Below are 9,057 nucleotides of genomic sequence, written 5' to 3' on the forward strand. Positions count from 1 at the left end.
AAATGTTGGGTTGGGAGAATAGGATATGTGGTGAAAATGCCTCATGCAGACTTCTTGTCTTTATGGAGATGACAGACCAGCAATCACACAGATCATGGATAGTGGAAAAGGGATTCAAATATATATGTCTACTTCCAAAATACCATCTTGACACTAAGCTATGATGCCCCCTTGGTTGCAGTACCTTAGTTGCCTGCATTGATTACATATAAATAGCTTCTGACTTCATGTTGAGTGCTAAGGTACTGAGTAAACGTTTATTAATTTATTGACTTAAGTTTTTTGTCTCAATCTCATCTAGCTTCAACTACTTCAATTATTGACGATTTCTGCTCTTTTTTCTTGCTTCACTATGTTCCTAACTTAGCTTTTCCATCCTTGGGAAACATTCCTCACCCTAGGTACTATTTATTGTCTGTTTTTGGTGCAGCTATGCTCAGATCCTCTCCTCTCTTTCTGGTAGGAGACTGACTGTGACTCTGTGAGCAGGTACTGTCCATTAAACACTTTTTTAGTCTTTGTTTTTGGCTCATTGACTATTTTGTCCTGGTGGAGCCACTCAGCCCTAATCAGGCTTCTCTTTTGGTATGTGGTTTATACTGGAAAATTTGGCTTGAGCTCTGGCTTCCTGGAAGTTTGCCTAGTTGGCTTTTGGAGGTAGCGCCAACCTCATTACATGTGATCTGTGCACATGCCTATGATCTGCCTCTTTTGTGTATTACCTGTATCTACAATTCTCCTACCATAACAGGTTAGGAGTAATAAATATGGTCACAACAACTGTAAAGTAAATACTCCTAGGTGTTGTCTTTTGGGAGTGGTGACTTTAATGCATGGTGAATTCTTGGCAGTTTTTTTTCTTTTTAGAATCTTCCAAAAGAGAAGGTACAAGATTATTTCACATGTGCTAGAAACACAGTACCTTCAGCCGTCGTGTGCCTATGATTGTTCTTTTCCATTGCTTTGACTTTTTGCTGTTTTTCACCTCCTTTTGTATCTGTAATACCTAACAAGGGTACTTTACAGCTCGGATGCCTGCCACTGATGTCAAAGTTGTACTGTATCAATGACACATTGAGTTCTAATGTGGCCAAACACCGTGTTTAAGTTTAAAAGTACTTCTGACATGGATAAGGAGATGGTGTCCTTTAAACATGCCCACTGATGAAAGGGAAAATTCTACCTACCTTTGTGCTTTAAAACAAATTACATGACAAGGATGCTAAAGCAGTGCTGTCTTGTGATGCTGCATAATTTGGTACAGTTCTCATGAAGAATGTTGCAGTTTCAGCTGTCTTTTTCTGTGACTCACATGATTCCATAGGCCCAGGCTGAAGGACAAACTAGCTGACAGGTATCATGTTGGTCAGAAAATCATGTCCTCTTAGGTATACCTGGATATCATAATTGTCCCAAATTTATGTACCTTACTCTCTCCTTTGGGGAAGGTTTTTCCCAGTTGATTTTTTGGGAGCTCATGCACTGCATACAAATTCTAGAAATACTCAATCCTATAGAAAGGCCACGATATGCACGAATTCCAGAGTGAACATAGTTTAGACACAAAGTGAAACTCTGTCAACCTCCCTCCTCCACCTTTGTAACTCTTTTATTTGGCGACAACCTAATCAAGCCTTTTGTCTTCAAGTTTTGCCTTTTATCCAATGGGATAAGAAGAGCATAATATCTTTTTTAATGGAAGAAATGAGAAAATCTGCAAAGTAGACCAATAAATTCTTTGCTGTAACTTCTTTGTGTCACTCCAAGTTACTTTGTGGGACTCTTATAACACTGGCTTTGTGTTAGGTGATTACCATTCACATGTAGTGATCTGTACGTATTTGGAATTCATTAGTATCACATTTGGTGTGTTTGTAGTTTGTAGTTGGTCTTTATTTGTGCTATTTTCAGAAGCAGAACATCACTATATCCCCAGCATCTTGTAATGAGTTGCTTGCAAAAAGAAGTGCCTTTTTTTGTTGTGTATCTTCAAAAAAATCAATTGAGATGAGTAGAATATAGATTAAAAGGATAAAGTCAGAGTTAATGTATTATGAGGCTAATATTTTCAACATTAAATGTAAAAAAGTAACGTATGGTTTGAGAGGCCAAGTAGTGTGAAAAAATTGAGAGATAAGTTTAATGCTCATTGAATCAGAAATATTTGAAAAATGTGTTAACCATATATATGAAAACAATACATGAAATAAATATATAAAAATGAGAGAGAAATAATGGCATGATTTACAAAATAACATTGCTACACACATTATGGAATACAATGTACTCATTAAACTTTACTAGAGAATAGTCGTAATGAAATCCGACATTTTTATTCATAGGCGATAGATTCAATAAGCACCATTTTGTTAAAAAAATACACTAATGGTCCTATTAAAAATAATGACTTTATGCTTAAGTGCCCATTGATTACTTAAAAACTCACATATAAGCTAGAAGAATAATTAATAGAAGAATCATTTCAAAGTTCAATTTCCCAATTACAAAATTTGTTTCTATATTTACCATAAGAGACAATATTGTCACAAGACACACAGCTGTAATGTTCAATGTTTTTACCACTTCTGCTCTTCAGAGCTTCCTGAGGTCGCTGCCTCTCACTGCTTCTGCAGGAGTGTGTTGGGCCCCACATGCTAAGACAGAGCTGTGCCCTGTGACGCCACTGACAGCCAGATTCTGCAGGACATGTCCTCATGTGCCCTTGGGAACATTTGCTTCTCAAATGGAATTAATGTTGCAGAGAGCTGTGTTTAACTCTTCCCAAATATGATCTGCCTTGACAGTCTAAAATTATTGTTGGGGGGATCCTGGATCATGCCCAATTGACTCATTCATAGCTATCAAGAGTTTCAGAGAAGGTATAAAAATGGAGGCAAACAGTTTAGCCCTACTAAGCAGTCTGCTTATAGTCAGTTTTTACTAAAAGGCCAAATAGCCTGTATCTGTTGTGACCCTTTATCTTGGGTGACAAGAAATGCCTAACACCCCAAAGATTACATTTTGCTACTATGTGCTATGCTGCTAATTTGAGGAAGAGTGAGAATCAAAATGCTTTGGATAATAAAATATCATTCTGTTGGCTTTGCTACTTTACATTCTGCACTTCCAAGAAATATCTGTCTTCGTTTTGCCATTCTAAAAGTAAACAGGGAGATTCTCCCTTTGCAATCTTCTAAATGGAGATCACATGCCTACATAATAGCTGTGCATGTGCTTCTATTAAAGGATGTTGGCCATGCCTGTGGCATACTGTAAGCACCATGCTCACCAAGAATCTGTGAACCAGGAAATTTCATTTACCCTTAGATATCCAAAACACACATCATGAATGAGATTAGTCATCCATGGTTATAAACCTAAAATTGTCAGAAAATATGTGATAGTAACATTTGGGATGCCCCAGATTCCAATCAAGTCTCCCAGGAATCATTTAAGGGAGGCAGGGCTGCATGTAATTATAGTTGGTAAGGGAAGGCCTAATCCATTTTATTGCAGTCAATCTGGAAAAACAAAAGACAGCAACCAGACTTAAAGCATAAACACAGAATCCCAGAGCCAGAAATTGGCAACATTTGCCTGGGATTGTGTAAAGGAGAAAAACACACCATGAAAGACATCAACTTTCTCTTCACTGTAAAGGAGTTCTCTGTTGTGGCATAGGAATGTTTCATTAGGCCTATGGCTAGCTGTAGACATTACATTTGGCAACTCTTTTTTCTGAAACAAAGCAAAGGGAACTATATAAATATTATTTCTACCTGTGAAAACAATTTTTTTAAAAAGGTTGATTTGATACAGACTTTCCCATTACAGTAATAAAAAACAATGATAAAATAAGCTCTTTTATAAATAGATACACCTGAAATTATATTGCCACTAATTCTTTTGTTTGGAATATTGTAAAAATTCTTGGGGTTTATACTTCTGTACACACAAATTACATATTTCATAGAGAATATGTAAAAATATTGTATCTTTTTATAATAATTATCTTTTATTCAATAAGGCTTTATGAATACTTACATGTACCTCTCTGTAAAGCACTAGAGACAAAGTACTGATCTTAAGAAGCTTAATAGAAATGTGTGTTCCAATGGTTATAGGAAAGGTACCATAAAAGGGATGTGCTACAAGTATGAAGCCTGACACACACACACACACACACACACCCCACCCAGGGTATGAATCTCATGAGACATCAGCAGACAGTGATCATTTCGGCAGGTGGCTGCTAGCCAAACAATGTAAACTCTAACAGGAATTCAAGAGGAAAAGGTTCTTTCCTCATTCAATTATTCATCCATTTCCTCATTTATTCATATATTCAACAGGTGTTTTTGATGGCCTACAGTATGTGAGATACTGTGCTGATTTCACTGTTTCTACTGGGTGGTGGACATGCAATTAGGCACACTATCAAGGGGAAGAGAACAATTTTTTAAAGGTTTATTGTCCTCAAACTTCTTTTTGGTCAGTCTAAATTTCTCTCTCATCTTGGTTTTCCTCCCATGAAGATGTTCAGTGAGATGTCTTGAAAGTATCTCATGCCCCAATCAAAAGCTGAGGTGAAGCCTTGTTAACTATCGCTAGCTTGGCCTAAGCCCTTAGGGAGGGCTGTTTGTTGTGTGTTTGTTGTTGTTGTTATTCTAGCTCATTTTCTGCTTCCATTATTTCAGTGTTAATATAAATAAGGTAAGCAGTGTAAAGGGCTGGACTAAGAGCAGCCATTTGCTCAGGCTCTAGAATAAGCCTTCAGCTAAAGGAACAAAGAATAGCAGAGCATAGTGAAGACTGGGAGAGGCTACCCCCGCAAATGTCATTTAAGTTCAAACTTGTCCAAAGGAAGAACAGAAGAAATTTGGGTAAACAGTGGAGAAGAGGAAAGGGTATACTGAACAAAAGGTAGTTTGAGAAGGCAAAATATGGCACAACTAAAAAACTGAAGGAAGTTTACTATGTAGGGTGCAGGAGCAGGTGGAAGATTTTAAGGAGGGAAGCGTCATTATCTAATTTTATTTTGCAAAGATAAGTTTGGACACAAATAACTGAAAAAAGGTAAAACAATTTTCTAGGGAGAAATGACAGCTACCTAGCTTAGAGTTGTTGCAGTAGAGATGAAAAGATATGGACGTATTGAAGAGCTACCTCAGAAAATCTGCAGAAGTTTATATAGTGAATTGTTTTATTTAATTTCTCATAAGGCAGAACCAGAATAGGTGTTGGACAAGGCAGGATAATCATTTGTCTACATGTTGTAAGTTAGACATTCCTAAAGAAATTCTATCCCCGAGTATGATACTTGTAATCTGCAAACCAACGCCTGAAATACTATCATTAATGATTTATTCCTTTTGATAATTGCTACATATTATCTGTTGTCAATTTGACATTATCACCATGCCCTTCTAAGCTTTACGTGTATTGCAGAAACAACTAGAAGTTACAGGTCCCAGAATCCCTTCCCTTTGTAGTTCTAGGTTAGATTTTTTTTTCCAATAAGAATAACTCACATGTCATTTAGAAGGTGAAAAAGGAGAAGCCGTTATTCTCAGGACACAACTGTGCCAGATGCAAGGGCAAAGGTGAGATTCAAAGTGGCTTTCCAGTGAGCTCTTAAGAATCATTCTCATCACTGCTGCAGGCTGACAGTGCAAACTTCTTAGCAGTTTCCTGGCAAGTTTTAAGAGTCACCCACATTGATGCTTGAGTCTAATATCATTAGTGCTGGCTTCCCTGACCTTTGCTCCTGCAGCTTTTCCAAAGATCACACAAACTCATAATTCTGATACTAAACTTTTTATATCCCAGGTACTTTAAATGGCTTCTGTTTTTCTGATGGAAGTCTGATTGAAACAGGTTTCTGTACTAGAAGCATTCCCAAGGGAACAGAACATTTAAAGTGGGAATCTCCAATTAGTTATTTGATCTGATTAGCTTTCGATCATGATTGACCATGTCATGCAATGACGAAACAGTTGCTTAAATTATCTCCTTCCCCTACCTGAAGTCAAGTGTCTACAGAAGGTGAGGCTTGAAATCACCAAGTTCTTGTACTAAGAGAACTTTATGGTGCATAAAGAGCAGTGTGGATGTGATGACTGGTTCTTCCTGAACTGCAGAATTTAGAGAAAGAAAATCACAAGCTTAAAACTTTATTTATTTATTTATTTATTTCAGCTTTACTGAGGTATAGTTGACAAATAATTGCATATATTTATTTATTTATTTAAATGTAATACTGTTTATTTAACTTCAAAAACATTTCAGCATTCTAAACATACAAAAAAAATAACAGAACGTTGCAAATCATTTTTAAGTACAGGAGGTTCTTGAACTTTCATTGATGTAGTGGCTCTTTGCTTTGCTGACAATGAAGAATTCTACAGTTTGTTTAAAAACAGTTTAAAAACTACCACACTTAAAAAAAAAATTCTCATGCCAGCTGAACCACCTTTGTCCACAGCTAAGATGGCAGCAGAATGCTATGTCACTATATACAGAAACAAGACAACCCGAAGCTAAATGTATGCCCCTGCAAGGTCAACAGGTCCAGCCTCACATTGCACGCCCTGAGCTACAGCCTCTCCAAAAGGCATCTTCCCCACAGCCTCAACGCCGAGCAAGGAGCATCAAGAGTTTGTCTTGGTTGTTTTGTTCTTTTTACAAACTATAGATATATACAGTTGAAAACTCAGGATTTCTAGCCAATAACCATGGTTAACACCACCTTACAAATAATAAAAAAAAGAAAATGGCAGAAACATCTTTAAATGCCTTGTCACACCAAAGACAAAGTGCACAGAGTGAGGAGAACACGAAGAGTGCCTTTTCATTTAAAAAATGTTTGGAAATATGTGCAACTTTGATACAGTTTCAGGGTGCTCCAGACACCCATGGCCACTTCATGTAAACCACTGACAATTTCTAGAGCACTTTGAGAGACTACAATGTGACCGTGATCAAGTTTTGTAATTAAACCTAATGAGGGCAACAGACACTTCTCAAATAAGAGATGTGTCAATTACAGCGCTCCCCTACTCTAAGTATTCACAAGGAGACGATAAACAGTTTCTTTATTCCTCCTTCTCCTCCTCCTCCTCCTCCTCTTCTTCCTCCTCCTCTTCTTCCCCCTCCTCTTCATCTTCCTCTTCCACCTTTTTCCGGGCAACTTTAGCAGGACCTTTGCACCATCAAACTTTCCTTTCGACTTATAGTCAGCAACATCCTTCTCATACTTCTCCTTCAGCTTTGCAGCCTTAGTGATGTAAGGCTGCTTTTCACTGTCATTTAAATTATTCCACATCTCACTCAGGTTTTTTGCCACGTCTCCAGTAGAGATGCCGGGGTTTGTGGATTTGATTTTGGGGTGGAATTCTGAACAGAACAGGAAGAATCCAGACGGTGGCCTTTTGGGAGCATTGGGATCCTTCTTCTTCTTGCCTCCCTTAGCTGGTCCATAATCCTTCATTTCCCGATCATAGCGCACTTTATCTACCTTTGCCATTTCATCAAATTTAGATTTCTGTTTCCCGGACATGTCTTCCACCTCTCAGAGCACTCCTTGGAAAATTCCACAAAATTGACAGGGACCTCTGGGTTTTTCTTCTTATGTTCTTCTCTACTTGTCTGCACAAAGAAGGCATAAGCAGACATCTTGCCCTTTGGTTTCTTGGGGTCACCTTTAGCCATCCTGACTGTATTGTTCGCTAGTCTGGGCAGCAGCAGGGCACGACGCACGGCTCAGCGCTCCCCAGCCTCGCGCTAGCTGCCTCCATGAGAGCCGCCTCAATTGTATATATTTAAATAAATGGTTAAGATGGTAAAATTTTATAAGTATATTTTACCTCGATAAAAATGTTTCAACAAATGTATTGAAGACGTACAACATGATGTTTTGACATACATATACATTGTGAAATGATTGCCACAATCAGACTAATTAACATATCTCTCTCCTCCCATAGTTACTTTTTTATTTTTGTGATGAGAATACTGCTTCCTTTCTCAATTGGATGGCTTTTCTTTTCTTACCTATTTAAGATTTACTGTCCTAGGAAATTTTAATTTTATAATACAGTATTATTAACTATAATCTCTATGCTGTACATTAGATTTCTAGAACTTAGTCATTCTGCATACCTGAAACTTTGTTCCTTTTGATCAATATCTCCCCATTTTCCCTACTCCAAGTCCCTGGCAACCACCATATTATTCTTTGCTTCTGTGATTTGACATTTTTAGATTCCATACAGAAGTATGATCACATAGTATTTGTCTTTGTGCCTGGATTATTTCGTTTAGCATAATATCCTCCAGGTTCATCCGTGTTATCACAACTGACAGATTTTCTTCTTTGTTAAAGCTGAATAGTTTTCTGCTACATATTTATGTGTGTGTATGTGTGTGTGTGTGTGTGTGCGTGTGTGTATTTGCCACATTTTCTTTATTCATTCATCCATCGATAAACATTCAAGTTGATTCTATATTTTGGGTATTGTGAATAATGCTACAATGAACAAGATTGTGCGGCTATTTCTTGAAGGTACTGATTTTATTTCCTTTGAATATATACCCAGAAGTAGGATTGGTGGATCATAGTGTAGTTTTATTTTTAGTTTTTTGAAGAACCTCTGTACTGTTTTTCAAAATGGTTGCACCAATTTATTATACATTCCCACCAACAGTGTATAAGAGTTTCCCTTTCTCCACATCCTCGCCAACACCTAGTTCTTGTTTTTTTGATAATAGCCATTCTAACAGATGTGAGGTTGCACTTTTGATTTGCATTTCCCTGTTGAGTAGTGATATGAAACATTTTTTCATATACCCATAAATGACCATTTATATGTCTTCTTTTGCGAAATGTCTATCAGGTACTTTGCTCATTCTTTAATTAGGTTATTTGTCTTTTTGCTATTGAGTTGAGTTCCTAATATATTTTGGATATTAACTCTTTATCAAATTTATGGTTTGAAAATATCATTTCCCCCTTCCATAGGTTGTCTCTTTAATCTGTTTTTTTCTTTCCTGTGAAGA

The 9,057-nt window shown here is 37.2% G+C and overlaps 1 pseudogene; it reads right to left on the bottom strand.

Moving 5' to 3' along the window:
* Positions 1-6,257: 6,257 nt before the first annotated feature.
* Positions 6,258-7,785, bottom strand: LOC100986818 (high mobility group protein B3-like; annotated as a pseudogene).
* Positions 7,786-9,057: the final 1,272 nt, after the last annotated feature.

Source organism: Pan paniscus, chromosome 1 (genome assembly GCF_029289425.2).
Source record: "Pan paniscus chromosome 1, NHGRI_mPanPan1-v2.0_pri, whole genome shotgun sequence".
In the NCBI taxonomy this organism is placed as follows: domain Eukaryota; kingdom Metazoa; phylum Chordata; class Mammalia; order Primates; family Hominidae; genus Pan; species Pan paniscus.